Raw genomic sequence first — 15867 nt, 5'->3', positions numbered from 1 at the left:
CGGATCAACAGCCTTTTTCTTTCAGCAACATGCTCCCAATAATCAGAAATATATGGATTAGAGATCAGATGTTTTCACTTATTTCTACTCAGTAACATTCATCATCAATGTCTGAATTATTTAAATTCTATCCCCAAATTGTTTGATCATACTCTGATGGTTTCTTTTCTCCATAGCCTCTCTAATATAGGGCTGTTTGTTTTGATTTTTCTCTTGGTTATTTGTATTTTGTCAAGTAGTTATTTCTAGAAGGGCTCATAGATTCCTTAAATAAATCTTGAATTATTTTATGTTTAATGGTTGGCTTACTGATTTTGAAAAATACCTTGATTGAGAACATGTTGATTTGATGTTTCCATCCCAGCCTGGTAGACATTGTTCAGTTTAATTTCTTGCTTTAACTTGATGGTGCTTTAAGGACTGAGGGCAAATAGAATTTAACTGAAGGGCAAACTGTGACCAGTTGGTAGCAGGATGTTCAAGCAGTGTATTCCAAGGTAGCATCTGGAGTCTGCAGGAAGGAAGACCTTGATCAATTAGCCAACTCTGGCAAAGGCTCTAGAGGGAAGAGAGATGGCAAATTATCTTTTGCCAGTCTACCTGGAAGTGTCAACTTTTCCAAGGCTGCTGGCAATTCAATAGATATTTTTTAAAAAAGAAAATTTATTTGGATACAAAACAATCCATTTCTAATGATGGAAGTCCAAAGGAGGTTTTGCAGTAGATTCATATACATATGAAGCGGAAGGAGGGAATTCAGAGAAGAAACTAATGCATCTGAAAGGTGAATACAGTAAAGATATGAGAGTTAAATGATGAGATTAACAAGCATTGTCTAATAGCGTTGTATAATACTTCATGCCTCCCCAAGAAAAAGTATCCATTATATGCAAAGATACAAACATGGATGCAGTTAATTTGCTAGGAAACAAGGAATTAGCTCTAATTTAAGAGTAAAGTGCAGACTATTTGCTAACCCTGGTGAAGTAAAATTTAGAAATAAATAATATATTAAGGCCTCTGCCTTCCAAAACATGTTGGGAATATTAATTATATACTTTTAAATTATTAACAGGCTAAATATGTAATGACGGAAAATAAAAACTATTTAAAATCAAATATCTTTTCAAGTCAGCGGTAAATAGCTAGAGCCATGCTCAGAGGGAATATCATGGATTCATAATAATAGATAAATGATAGATAGATATATAGATATAGACGAAAAATAATTAAAAAGTGATTGTTTCACTCAACATTCTCATTGCTCTGACCCCAAATACCTGATAATCACAACTAAGAGGAAGAAAAATTTATTTGCTTATAGTATGGAGGTCTCAGTTCATGTTAGGCCAAGACAAGGAGCTCAGGACATGATGGCAGGAAGCTGAGAGAGGGCAAGAGGAGAAAACAAGGGACACGTGTGTGTGTGTGTGTGTGTGTGCGTGTGTGTGTGAGAGCCCAAGCAACACATGCTCCCAGTAACCGACCTCCTCCAGTCACAAACTCTACCTATTTATCTAATTTTACCACCCAATAAACCCATTAATACATCAGGGGAATTATCCATTGATGAGATTAGAACCATTATGACCCAACTACTATTTTACCTCTGAACAATTCTTTCTTCTTATTCCTCCTCCTCCTCCTCCTCCTCCTCCTCCTCCTCCTCCTCCTCCTCCTCCTCCTCCTCCTTCTTCTTCTTCTTCTTCTTCTTCTTCTTCTTCTTCTTCTTCTTCATGGGCTTTTCCAGGGGCATCCTATGTCCAGACCATAACAGTTATTTTCTAAATATTCAATCAAGAAAGAAAGACAAGATGATATGACAGAAGCTTCCATCCTCCACGACGTGAGAGCATCTTCTGGCCACCATGATGTGAGAATAGCTTCTTTTCTCCATGACTTGAGAAAAGCTTCTGTCTTCCATGATGTGAGATTGGCTTCTATCCTCCATGATGTGAGAGCAACTCCCCACATCAATGATATGGAAGCAACTTCTGGTCTTGCTAATGTGAGAGCAACTTCTATACACTATGATGTGAGAAACCTGCCTTGCTCTTATATCAGAGAGCAGTTTTCATTCTTCATGATGTAGGAACAGCTTTGGCCTCCATGATGTGACAGAAGCTTCTAGGCACCATGATGTGAGAGTGACTTCTGTCCACCATGATGTGAGATGAGGACAACTTCCGGCATCCATGATGTGATGGGGCTTCCATCCTTCATGATGTGAGAGAAGCTTCTGGTATTTATCACATGACAGGGGCTTCTGGCCACCATGGTGTGAGAGCAATTTCTGGGGCTTTCAGTCACCATGAGCTGCACAAATTACAATTGCCAAACTATGGAGCCAGCCAAGATGTTCTTCAACAGATGAATGGATTATAAAACTTTGGGATATGTACACCATGGAATTTTAGTCAGTCATAAAGAAGAGCAAAATTATGTCATTTGCAGGAAAATGGATGAAACTGGAGAACATATGCTAAGTGAGATTAGTCAGTCACAAAAAGTAAAAAGTCAGATGTTCTACTTAATATGCAAAAGCTAGGGAAAAATGGGACATAGGAGGGACTCTAGACAAAGAAGAAACCTTAGATGAGTAAAGAAGGTGACCTAACTGAAGGAGATGGGAAGGGGGAAGAGGGAAGCACCCTAATGCACATGACGGAGAAAGTGGGAATGGAATGGCTGGGAAGTGAGGGCGAACTAAATGTGTGATGTGTGCAGGTATTCCTCTACCATCTGTATCTCGTAATGATGTATGATTACAATGCACAAAGAAAATAAATAAATAGATAAATTAAGAAAGACAGATACATGTAAAGTTAAACCAAGAATTAAAGCATGTAAAATGCTAAATATTGACTTACTCTAATTTTAGCAAAGGTAAATTTTCCCTAAAAAGTTGATCCTTCAAAATTATTTCCTAAGAGAAAAAAAAAAACCCAACAATAATAAGCACTCTTAGGAAGTGAATGGGAAGCTTGCTATACATGTGTCAGTTTCTTTTTTTAAATTTTAACATGTGATACAAACTTCAACAAATAATTACTGAGGTTTGAATATATGAATACTTAAAGGGAACGTATACATTTAGGAAAGCAACCATAAGAGGGCATTGACAATTCTGAAGCCCAACAAAAAATGTTACCCTCTAATAGGAATCTCTAGGCAACCAATCTTTTCTACTTAAAGGAAACCTCCCGGTGAGCAGGATGGGTTTAGCATGAAGATCTTCAAAGTGCTGGCATAGTTGCTTCTTTCTAATTATGAGATCATACTCGTACATTACTCACTTTGTCTAAGATACATGAAAATATCATTTCAAAACAAGCGAACAAAGCAAGAAATAAAACGAAGCCAACCTCTAGCATATGCCTGTTTTTTTCTTCAGCTCTGATATGAATCCAGGTCTCGCTCTCTTTTATTTAGAGTTGGAAGTCAGGCTCCCTAAATGAAGACACACTGAAGTCTATTCTATACGTGTCCTCCTTGGCCCAAATACTGCCTTTTATGGCGCTCTGTCTTTTCATCCTTATTGCCTTTGATGTCCACTTCAAATAGGTTTCTCCTACATCAGAGCACAGCAGTGGGGGCAGTTCAGCAAGGTGCAGAGGTGAGGGAACAATGTCCTTTGCTCAGAGCCACAGTCCCTAGGGATGACCCTGAATGTGGGTCAGCAACTTCTCAGGGTGTGGTGGAGATGTTGGCTAAAACTTTTTAACCTTTGACCTGTGTTGCTCAAGTCTAATGTTAAGATATTTATAAGCATCTTTGGTTATCACTCTACCACCTCCCTTTGAGGATTCACCAGGAGCGCTCCTCCAGAGTCAAGGTCTGGGTCAGTTCCATGTGCGTAGGTTTGGACTAATGGCAGTGCCCTTCCCTCCCAGTCCCCCCAATGGGATGCTCTAGAGCAATCCTTGCTGAGAATTTATTGTGTTACCCATGACGGCTTTAATAGCTTCACGTGCATTAAAATATCTGTGTGTTTGTCTCCTTGATTATAGGCAATAATACCTACTGTGCAGCTGTGTGATGTGGATTAAATGAGCTCACATATTAGTTAAATTTCTCTGCGTGGCGCAGGCTTGACACTGACGTCAACATATCCCTCCCTCTTCCCCATCATGCATGAATAATTTTAGATTCCAAAATATATGGATTGCTCTACCAGCCTTCATATACAATAACACTTTTAATAATAGTTATTATGACTCTCATTTATTGAGGGTTTACCATTTCCCAGAAAGCACTCAAAGCCTGTTACATATATAGACTCATCAAGTCCTCAAGATACCCTGGCATGGCAGAAACATGATCGCCTTGATTCTACGCTGCCCCAATAAGAAATGCCAGAGTTAAACATTTTTCTTCCCAAACCACTGCCATCATTTACCATTTCCTTTCTTTAAGCATGAACACACACACGCACACACACACACACACACACACACACACGTGCGCGCGCACGCGCACACACACACACACACACACACACACACACACACACTTTTCTTCATCTTAATCCTTTCTCTGGTTTTTTACAACTGCCTTCATTTTCTTTTTCTTTGCTTCCATTTCTAGTCATACTGAATTTTTTCTTTTGTTTTATATTCTGAATTATTTCATGCACCCAAATTACAGTCCTGTAGAGAAAGTAAAATATCCTCCCCTTTTGCAGAGCTCAGCCGGGGTGGGAATCCTGCCACTGAACAGTCTGTCCGTGTTCAATTTTAGCATCATATAATTTCCCGCATAATTGTTTAAATGTCCTCATTCTCATCCCTGTCGCTCTCCCCACACTTTGCTATTTTTTAAAGAAAGCCTCCAAGCTGCATGTCTGGTTCAACAGGGAATTTCACAGAGGAAAAATGCCAGGCTGCATCATATGCCATGAGTTATTGCAACGTCTAAGGAAAAACAAAAAAAAGTCGTGCATCTGAGACGGAAGTCCTCTAGCCTGCTGCTGCTTTAGGTCACCTCTTTTCTCTGTCAGATGCCTCAAGGCTAGGCATGGGAAAAGTCCTCATGTTTGTGTCATCCGATCCCCAAATATCACATAACCCGAAAATTATTAAAATAAAACGCTCATAACATTTTTCTGAGTGCCATCTGGGTGCCACTGGAAGCTGACACTATCTGTCAAACCCAAGATAACCGCATTCCCCCCTCCTTTGTATGTGTTAATGTTTGTCATAATGGATTTCAATTTAATGTCCCAATTACATTTATGACATTCTTTCAACTGAGTGGCACTAATGACTTTCATTATTATTTATGCTCCTCCTTAATTATAAGAGTCTCACCTCTCTCATTACACACACTCCTTCATAACCCCCTCATTCACACACACGCTCTCTGGTATGAGGCTAATATGCCTTTGGCTTCCAATTTTAGAAAACACAATGATTAATTACTCCTGTTAAATCGTCCTACCCTAGGGTGATCAGATTGGCAAAATGAGAAGGAGGGCCAGATTGTTGCTCCAGAAGGATTTCCCAGGACACCTGTCGGAAAGAAAAAAAAAAAGAGATGAAGAAGGAGGAGGAGGAGGAGGAGAGAAGGAAAAGAAGGAGGAGAAGGAGAAGAAGAAAGAGAAGAGAAAGAGAAGGAGAAGAGGGAGAAGGAGGAGACAAAGCTGCTAACCTCCAAATAAATAAATGCATGGCATCGTTGCTTTTCTTAGCCTTGGGATCAATCACAAGGAGAAGCATATTTGGTACCAATGCCCGTTTTATAGATGATGGTAGCAGGACCCAGGGAGGTATCTAGAAACCAAACATCCTGCCGTGAAGTACAGCTTCTTCCATCAATTAAGAGAGTCTTTCCCGGAAAGATTTTGCCTGCTATACATACCGCAATGCAAAAACTGTACAAATTCTTTCAGCTGTTCCATCAAGAGATGACATTTCTTCGGCATTCCTTAAATCTGGGTGGGGCTTATGATTTGATTTAGCCAAGAGAGTATAGCAGAAGGTACCTTAGATTTGTTCTAAGCCTGAACCTCTGAACCTTAAGAGGTCTTATAGCCTTCATTTTGCTCTCTTGGTTCCAGAATTATTTTTCTGGGAACAAACTCAAGTTCTCCATATGAACAAAAGCCCCAGTTGTTCCAGACAGCCTGAGTTGACTTACCAGCTGTTTGGAGATGCATAAGCTAGGCTAGCCAAGATCAGCTATAACCATAACATGCCATCCAGCTAAATCAGTCCAAGTTTCCAATCTGCAAGATCAAGGGCTCGGGAAAATTTTTGTTGGTTCAAATATTTGGGGATGGATCATTACACAAGAGAAATTAATGGATATACCTGTCAAAATAAATAGGTTTGGTTAGGAGGACTGAGAACAGTGATCATTAAGAAAAACTTATTGTATTCCAAGTACAAAACCAAACAAACCAACAAACAAAAGGAACTCAGCAATTTGAGAGGTATTTTAATCTCTCTCTCTCTCTCTCTCTCTCTCTCTCTCTCTCTCTCTCTCTCTCTCTCCCCCCCACCACCACCTCCAGGTCTATTTTATTTTATTTTATTTTGAAACAGTATCTCACTAAGTTACCGAAGGCTTCTCTAATTTTCTGAGTCTGTCCTTCAGTCTGTAATCCTTTATTTTAGTTCTCCAAGTGTTGGGATTACAGGCATGTGCCACCACACTTTGCTTATTATTTTACAAATGGAGCAACTGAGACCTAGGGCTTAATCCTACTGCTGAGTATGGGCTTCTTACTCAGTAAAAATATGGAAGCAAATTGATTTCTGAGATCCTTTGCTAGCTTCTCAAGTGAATTATTTTACAAGCAAAGACATACCTGTTCTACTTATTTTGGAAGAAGTTGGATCTTCACATTTAAACCTGAAGTTAGAATAGATCTCAGGATTTTTCAAGAGATCATTACCAGTCTTAGTTTTGAAATCTTTGTTTCCCTTTTGATACTGGGGCTCGAACCTACGGGCATTCTACCTCTGAGCTACATCCCCCAGATCTTTTTGCTTTTTATTTTAAACAGGGTCTCAATAAATCTCTACGTCTCTGAGGTTCTCACTAAGTTGCTGAGGCTGGTCTCAAACCTGTGATCTTCCCGTCTCAGCCCCCCAAGTACTAGGATCACAGTGATGCACCACCACTCTCAATTGGCTTGGGGATTTTATTTCAGGGGATATTTGCTGGCAGATGTGTATGTATGAAAAGACAACTGAATAGAGGTGTTAATTCAACTCCCATAGCATTTCCAGTTTGAGACTTTATTCACATAATCATGTGGAAGAATGCCTCTTTTAAAATATACTTTTATTGGTGCATTATAGTCTCACATCTTAATGTCATTCATAGCGATGATGATATGCTTGCACATAGCATTTGGGGGGATTTCCCCCAGCTCCCTCCCCAGCTCTTGACCTTTCCCCATACAGGATATTGAAGTCAACATTGGTATTTCCAAACATGTACATAATATCAATGGAAGTAATTCCTTCATTGATCCTCTCCGCCCCCTTCCCCTAGACCACCTTCCTGACACCACTGGAGTCTCTTCTACATTATCTGGAGTTCTTCTGGTATCCTGATTTCTCTGTAGCTTCCACATAGAGAAAGCATATGGCCCTTCACTTTCCATGAACTGACTAATTTCACCTAACATAATGTTCTCCAGATCCATCCATTTTCCTAAAAATTTAACATAATTGTGTTCTTCTTGATTGCTGAGTAGAATTTCATTGTGTATATATCCCATAATTTTGTAGTCCATTCATTTGTTGATGGACACCTGGGTTGGTTCCATATTTTGGCAATTGTGCTACTATAAAAGTGAATGTTTATGTAGTATTGTAATGTCCTGATTTCAGTTCCTTTGGAAAGATAGCCAGGATTGGTATAGCTGGATCATATCGTGGATCTATTTCCAATTTTTGGAAAAAATCTCCACACTAATCTCCATAGTGGCTGCACTAATTTGCAGTCCCACCAATAGTGTAAAAGAGTTTCAATTTCCCACATGATGATTACCATTCTGATTGGGTAATCAGAAGAATTTCAGTTAGTTTTGATTTTCATCTCCCTGATGCTAATATTGTTGAACATTTTTTTATGTATTTATTGGCCATTTTATCTCTTCCATGAAATGTCTATTTAGTTATATTACCTATTTCTTGATTAGATAATTTTTAGTGTTAAATTTTTAAAGGTTTTTTTGTATCAAAATACCAATGCAATTTTTCACAGACCTAGGGAAAATAGTAATAAATTTCATATGGGCAAACAAAATACTCAGAATAGTCAAAGTCATTCTCAGTAATCAGAACCATGCAGGAGAGATCAGAATTCCTGACTTCAAATTATACTACAGAACTATAGTAATAAAAACAGCATGGTAATGGTATGAAAACAAACACATCGACCAATGGAATAGAATAGAAGATCCAGAATCAAATCCACACACTTATAGCCGATTGGTTTTTTGACAAAGTAGCAAACACATAAATTGGAGAAAAGATAGCCTTTTTGACAAATGGGGTTAGGGAAACTGATTTTTCTTTTGTAGAAAAATAAAAATAAATCCTTACCTCTCACACTGCATAAGAGTTAAGATGCATCAAAGACCTGGAAATTAGACCAGAGACTTTGATGTTACTAGAGGAGGCACAGGCCCAACACTCCAACATATAAGCACAGGTGGAAACTTTCTTAATAAGAAGTCCAAAGTTTAGGAAATTAAAGGAAGAATTAATAAATGGGATGGAATTAAACTAAAAGGTTTCTGCTCATCCAAGGAAATCATCCAGAGTCTAAAGAGGGAGCTTATAGCATAGGAAAAGATCTTTGTCAGCAATTTATCTAATGAAAGAATGTTTTTTAAGCAAAAATCTCCAAGAGGACTAGAGTGCAATGCTACTGCTCACCCAAGCTATGGTTGATAATAAATTCTTTGTGTAATTCTTCTGCAACTGAGGACATCCAGTCCCTGTAATCAAGGTAAACTTTACTCACGTATTCTTCCACACATGAAGTTCCATATATATATATAGATATATTTTGTGGGTCTGGGGATGGAACCCAGGAACATTCTACCTCCAAGCTACATCCCCTGCCCTATTTTTTTATTCTTTATTTTGAAACAGGGTCTCACGAAGTTGTGGAGGGCCTCACTGAATAGCTGAGGCTGTCTGCAGACCCCGATCCTCTGGTCTCAGCCTCCCGAATGCTGGGTTACAAGCGTGCGCCACCAAGGGTTTATAAACACAACATCCCTAGAACAACAATCCCAGTTGCAAATTCTGAGCACAGGGCCTCGCAAGATAAAATCGAATCAGCTACAAGGTGTTACCCAATTTCAAATCTCATTCTGGGCTAGGGAATTTTTAATTGACTGAGTAATAGAATAGGATAAAGAGACCCAGATTGTGAGATTATTAACATCATGTTGTTAACAAGCTTGCAGGGATCTGAAATTCACTCTGAAAATTGTTCAGGCAAGGAAATGAAGGGATTAGATAAACTTTCTTCTTAGTGAGCAAAATGCTATTCTTGACTTGGTGCCCAAATCTTCCATATATATTGCCGAAGGAACATAGGGTATTAACCATGGTAAAGTGGAAAGTGATTTGGAACTTGGGTTGTTCTGAAAAATTTTTTTAGTGTGACCTCCAGTAGTCAGTTAAGTTTTCTGGGCATCCATTTCCTCCTCTGCAAAAAAGTTAATGATTTTCTCTCTCTTTTATCAGGTGACAAGGTGTCCTTGGAGCCTCTTCCGGAGGGTCACTGGGGCTGCAAGTCTGGGCAGAGGTCGAACAAACCTGGCCACACAAGGGCAACTCACGCTGAACACTCCTCTTTGATCTGTTTATAATGTTAAAGAGGATTAGGTCTGGAGGAAGGGCTCCAGTGGTAAAACTCTGGACAGGATGTCTCCCAGGGCCATCCTGGCATTGCTGTTCAGAAACTCTGTACAAATAAAGTCATTCGAAGGAGAATTAGGCCCAGCAAGGATCTCGCAAGAAGTCAGGTTGATGAAACAGCCATACCTGCAGACAGGGAGCGCTAATGAGCAGCTTTGTTTGAAAGACTGAAAATGGATATTCATTACTTTCTGTAGTTATTGGAGCTAACTCCTCTGGCCAAAGAAACAAGCCAGGCAATCGTGATTAGAACTCTGTAATTGCTATCCTTTCGTCTGAATGCCATGTTTCTGATATTATCTAAGGCAGGGAACTCAGCATGGTTGCTACATAATAATGTCTCATGGCACACATCACCTTCAATACTCACTGGGAGGTGGGGAGCATTAGAGGGTGGTTCGTGCTTTTGCTCAGTCTTTAAGATTTTGTGCCAGTGCTGGTTCCTCTGTAAAATCACTTCAGATCCTGCCCAACAGCACCCAGGGAAGAAGAAGTCATTCCTAATGATGAGTTTTCTCAGCATCTTATGGTAATCATAAAAAAAGGGCAAGTAATGAATGAAATTTCTTCCCCGGTATAGGCTTCCTTCTGTATCTTGAGGAAATACCTAAGTTTTACTCAGATAATGACCTAGTCCATGGTCAGTTTCTCTACAAGACAGAAGGATTGCATGTTTGAGGACCATCTCAGTAACTTAGTGAGACCCTGTTTCAAAATAAAAAATAAAATAGAACTGAGGGTGTATCTCAGAGGTAGAAGGCCTCTGGGTATACCCCACCCTCGAAAAAAAAAAAAAAGAAAGAAAAAGGATTTCTGTGCTCTTCTTTTTATCATATTCCCATAAACTATCTTTGTTTCAAATTAAGGTTACTAGTGGGGATTTGGTCACTTAGGCTGTGAACCCATTAAAACAAAAATCACCAAGCTATTAATGGAAAGTCAATTAATTCATAGGATATTTACAGCCTCAGAGACACGTTGGCTCTCCTCATCTCCGGCTGATGGAATGTTTTGGAGGTCGACTTTCTTGGGTTCTGGATTCACCATAGGATCCCCTCTTCTCCAAAACCCAAAGAGAAAACCTTCAGTTTCGCTGAAGCTGGTCCTTTTCTAAGATTTTCAATGATTTTGTGCTCCTAAGGTTTAGGCACACACAGATGTCAGTTCTACTATCATATAGGCTTTGAACCTTTGCTCCATAGAGCACTTGGAACAGTACTTTCCAGTCATTTTTACTGGGAAATTTGAACTGTTTCCAGAAGATTTTACACTGCAAACAGTAAGAGAGAAAATTGGGAAAGAACATAGAAACTCTACTGAGTGTTGTTGCTTACCTTGATCAATGGGTTTTGTTTTTACAATTCGATTCTGATTTTCACTTGTGATCAGTATTTCAGTGTCTGTCCTGCTCATGCCTAAGATGACTTTGGATAAGCTCCTTATGATGTCTAAAACTCGGTTTCCTCATCTGCAAATTACAAGTAACCATAGCATTTTTCTCCTAGTATTTTATTACTATTTAAATTAAAGACTACAATGCACTGAGCATTGTATCAGAAATTGTTGTGAGAATAACAAGAGGAATGTCCTAAAAATAAAATTTAATTAGATATTTAAAATCATCCTTTGTCTTCCAATGCACTGAATTCTAAATACAAGTTTTTTTTTTTAATGTAACAGTATTGTTTTTCATTTCTAGAGAAAATCATGATATTCAAAATTAATTGGTGATTTGTCTTGGATTTAGCATGTAATGGTGGAGGCTCTTAAACAATAGGAAAGAAGATAATTGCAAGAATGGCTGTAGATATTTGATTCCTTTATCATTGTTGTTCTGTACTATGGCTTTGCTTTTGCCCACAGCTAGAGGTGGGGTTGTTGGATCTGGGCTGGACTCATAACTTTCTTAGGACTATAGCTTGCATTAAACATGCATAAACATCACTTTCAAGCTTAGGCTTTAAAGAAGAATTCTATGCTTATATTTCCTCTCTTAGAAACTTGCTGGATACTGTGAGAACCACTGCTGGAGAATGAGAGAAGACATATAGTCAAGAGCATGCTTCTACAGCAGCCCAGCCAATAGCCAGCCTACTCATCAAATGAAATGAAAACACGGAACTGCAGAGAACAGATAACTCATCCCACCCAGGCAACATTGCCAACACAGTAATAGCACAATAAAGAGGTGTGGCATTAAGCCACTGGTTTTAAGGGTTCTTTGTTATACAGCAGTAGCTAACTAATACAAACAGCAGGGACTGTGAGATCTGCCAAGTCAGATATCTACTAGAAATATATTATATATATATATATATATTTTTTTTTTTTTGAAATTTCCAAATGAATATTGAGCTGGATTTTCCCCACTTGCGTGATAGTTGCATGTACTCTGTGACTAGAAAAGTGTCCACCATTAAATAGAGGAGATAGGGCTTGACTACATTATTCTACATTACTTAGATTTTATTCCAACTTAAAAAATAACCTTGAAGACCATTGTAAAAGGTGAGGAGATCCTCCGATCATTGAGTGATGAGGGGAAAAAACTGTTCCTTATATCCCATTGTCTTTTCTTAAATCACTTTGGCTTCATTCCACAGACTTGTGCTTTCCTATCTCCAACACCAATGTTCAATGTAAACCAAAAATAGCATGTAAGAAGAAATAAATGAATTAACTCAGACTGTCTTTGTCCTAAGTTACTTTCTCAATACCCTGCAAGACATATAGAATAAAAGCCAAAGACAGAATACTCAGTGAGGTCTTGCACACATAGAACAAGCGAGCTTTGTACAGGTAATACTTTTTAAAATTTTTTATTGGTACCTTGTACTCATACATCTTAATGGGATAAAAGTCTTGTGGAGACATACATGTACACATCACCCAATTAGCCCTTACCCAATCCTGAACCCGTTCTCTTCCCATCCTTCCTTCCCATGCTTGGCTTAGTGATTGACTTTGATATGTTCGTTTAAGTACATCATGTGCTTTAGGGAGTTAGCCTCTTCACCCCTCCCATCCCCTCAGTTAGGTCGCCTTATTTGCTCTTCTATAGGATCTCCTTCTTCATCTAGAATTCCTCCTATTACCCATTTCTCCCTAACTTTCACCTATTAGGAAAATCATTGTACAGGCAATACTTTTTGAGAAAATTAGACTGGGGAATTATGCTAAGTTAACTGACAGGCCAAGAGAAAGACTGATACATATACTATATTCTAATAATTTACTTAATGGCAATGCCTGAAAGCAAGCTATAAACCATATCTCTCAGGATACCATGAGGACCACACACATTCTACCTGAAGTTTGGGGTTCTCTGGAAACAAAGACAGAAATATTTACTCCTTTATTTTTTTAAGAGTTTTATATTTTAAGTGTACTATAATATCAGTTCTTATATTTAGGTCTACGGTTCTTTAGACTTAAATTTTGTATCCAATATAAGGTAATGGTCCAACTATTAGACTTGTAGAGACATACATGATACATGATAAGACATCTATCTAGCCAGTTGTCCCTCCAACATTTGATGAAATGACCCTTCTACCCCCACTGAACTCTCAGGCACCCTCATTATAAATCTGATGACCATGAAAAGATAAAACTTTCAGCCCTTCTTCTGTAATTTCTCTTTATGCAAACTCTCCCTATCTTTGGAATGGTGCTGATGTTAAGAGATAAAGGACTATGGGCACTAGAAAGGTAAGATAAAAGAAATAAGGATAGGTTTAAAGAGAGCAAAAAGGAAGGTAAAGGAAACTATAACTTTAAATCTGAGATGCTCCATGAGCAGTATCACCTTTCCAAGCCCATTTCCCTCAGATCTATATTTTCAGAAAGCCCTTGAATCTTGGAGTGCTGTGAGTCTAGTTGATCAGTGCCTGCACACATTACTAGTTCGTGCAACGTATTTCTTAGACTAGATAAAACAAAAATATTGTTAGAGATTTTATAATACAAGTACATTTCACCAAAATCTATTGATTGGATGATGTCAACCAATCAATAAATGGTAGAGATCCTGAAAGAACCACCTCCCCAACTCTCCGTGGTTAAGAGAATGGAGCTCACTGGGCTGGTATCGCCATCATGCACCTCTCATGCTCATTATTTACAAAGTTTCCTGTGAAAAGAAGAGTCTGTGATTTCAAAAGAACATTTCACTCTTGACTTCACACAGTCCTTCTCCCTCTGCACGTGAATCTTGCCGTTATTACTTACTTCCCTGAATAAATCTCTGTGCTTACTTATTTATTTATTTATTTATTGTTTATTTATTGGTACTGCCGATTGAACTCGATGGTATTCTATCTCCATGTTACACCCCTCCAAGCCCTTTTTAATCCTTTGTTTTGAAATGGGGTCTCGGTAGGTTGCCAAGATTCTCGCTAACTTGCTGAGACTGTCCTTAAACGTGCAAACCCAAGCCCTGGGATCACAGGTGTGTGCCATCACATCCTACTCTGTGTGACTTTGGGGACCTGTGGTATAAGTTAAGAACCTGCCAGGGTTGAGCTGAGGCCCTGCTCTCCCTTCTGGAACACCTCCTGGACCCCTATCTGGTGCCAGAAGCAATGCTCATGTGTCTTCATCCATGTATCCAATTGTTCATAAGCAAACACTAACACGTGCTGTGAAAGGAGGGACCCTCTTTTCTTTTTGTTGCAGCACTAGGGATTGAACTCAAAGACGTTCTACCTCTGAGCGCTACCCTCAGCCCATTTTATTCTTTTTATTTTGAAGCAGGGTATCACTAAATTGCTAAGGACCTTGGTAAGTTGCTGAGATTGGCCTCAAACCTGCCATCCTCCTGTTCAGCCTCCCAAGTACTGGGGTTATAGGTGTGGGTCAGTCACTACAACCCATCAGGAGTCCTTTTATTTTCATTTGCTATGTTTGTTTGACATAGACCTGATTTAAACCTGCTCTGGTCTTTACTTCTGTGCAATTAATTCCCCTGTCACCAGGGGAAATTACCATTTGGAGTAAGCAATGAGAGAAAGCAATAGCTATCTTTGGTTTCCCCTTGTTCTAGCTGCAAAGCATTGACAAATTAAGGAGAAGCCTTATCTTTCGCATAATGCAGCAATCTACAGAAGCTCTGAGGATACAGGCAGTAAGAAAACAAAAGTGGGCTGCAAGATTAGTACAGGGAGAAAACTGATGAATAATGTAATGAGATCTTAAACTGGATTATCATACCGAGATAGCTTGTCAGAACACGGGGTGGCTCATTCCGCAATCCATCTTCCTCAGCAGTCACTGTGAGTATGTTGGTCAGCCTCATTAAAACACCTCGGAGCAGCTAAGGATGCCCGGCATCCTTAGATAGGTAGTTCATGGCCAAAGACAAACTGGTAGTGGGGCACAGCTTGAAGCCACAAATGACACAGCATACTGAATCCATCCCTACATAAGACAAGACGCATTGGCTTGGGGTCATCGCAAACTACCACCATCACCCCCGTTTTTTCCATCATTAAAATTTATTTCACCAGAAAAAACATCTTAAATGTTCTTAGAAAATGCCACTAAATATTCAAACAGCAGTGAATTGTTTTGCAGTAATTAAGACAGCATCTGTCTAGGTCCATAATATATTAGAAAGAAATAAACAAAAAATATACACTTTGACTCATCTATGACCTTAGCAAGACCTAAAATTTAAGGTGTCTGTAATGTGGTATACAAATACTTTCTGAAATATTTGTATACATGGTAATATTTTGTGAGAATAGACATTACCAAGTAATGCCAAAGCCCTCTGCCAGGCATGCTAAGTGCTAAGCATAAGGAATAGTGGAAGACAATAAAATTTACATAGAAAATCACAATCTGAATAGAATTCATTCTAAGGTCAAGGGGCTCAAATTGTATTTGCTTGACTCTATCCAAATTAGAATATCTAACTCTGATTCATAAAGCAAAAAATTCTCTCTCCTTGAGAATGATTGGGTCATCTCAT

This window comes from Muscardinus avellanarius (genome assembly GCF_963383645.1).
Source record: "Muscardinus avellanarius genome assembly, chromosome: 18".
Taxonomy (NCBI): domain Eukaryota; kingdom Metazoa; phylum Chordata; class Mammalia; order Rodentia; family Gliridae; genus Muscardinus; species Muscardinus avellanarius.
The sequence above is the reverse complement of the archived record's forward strand: the minus strand, read 5'-3'. Positions refer to the sequence as shown.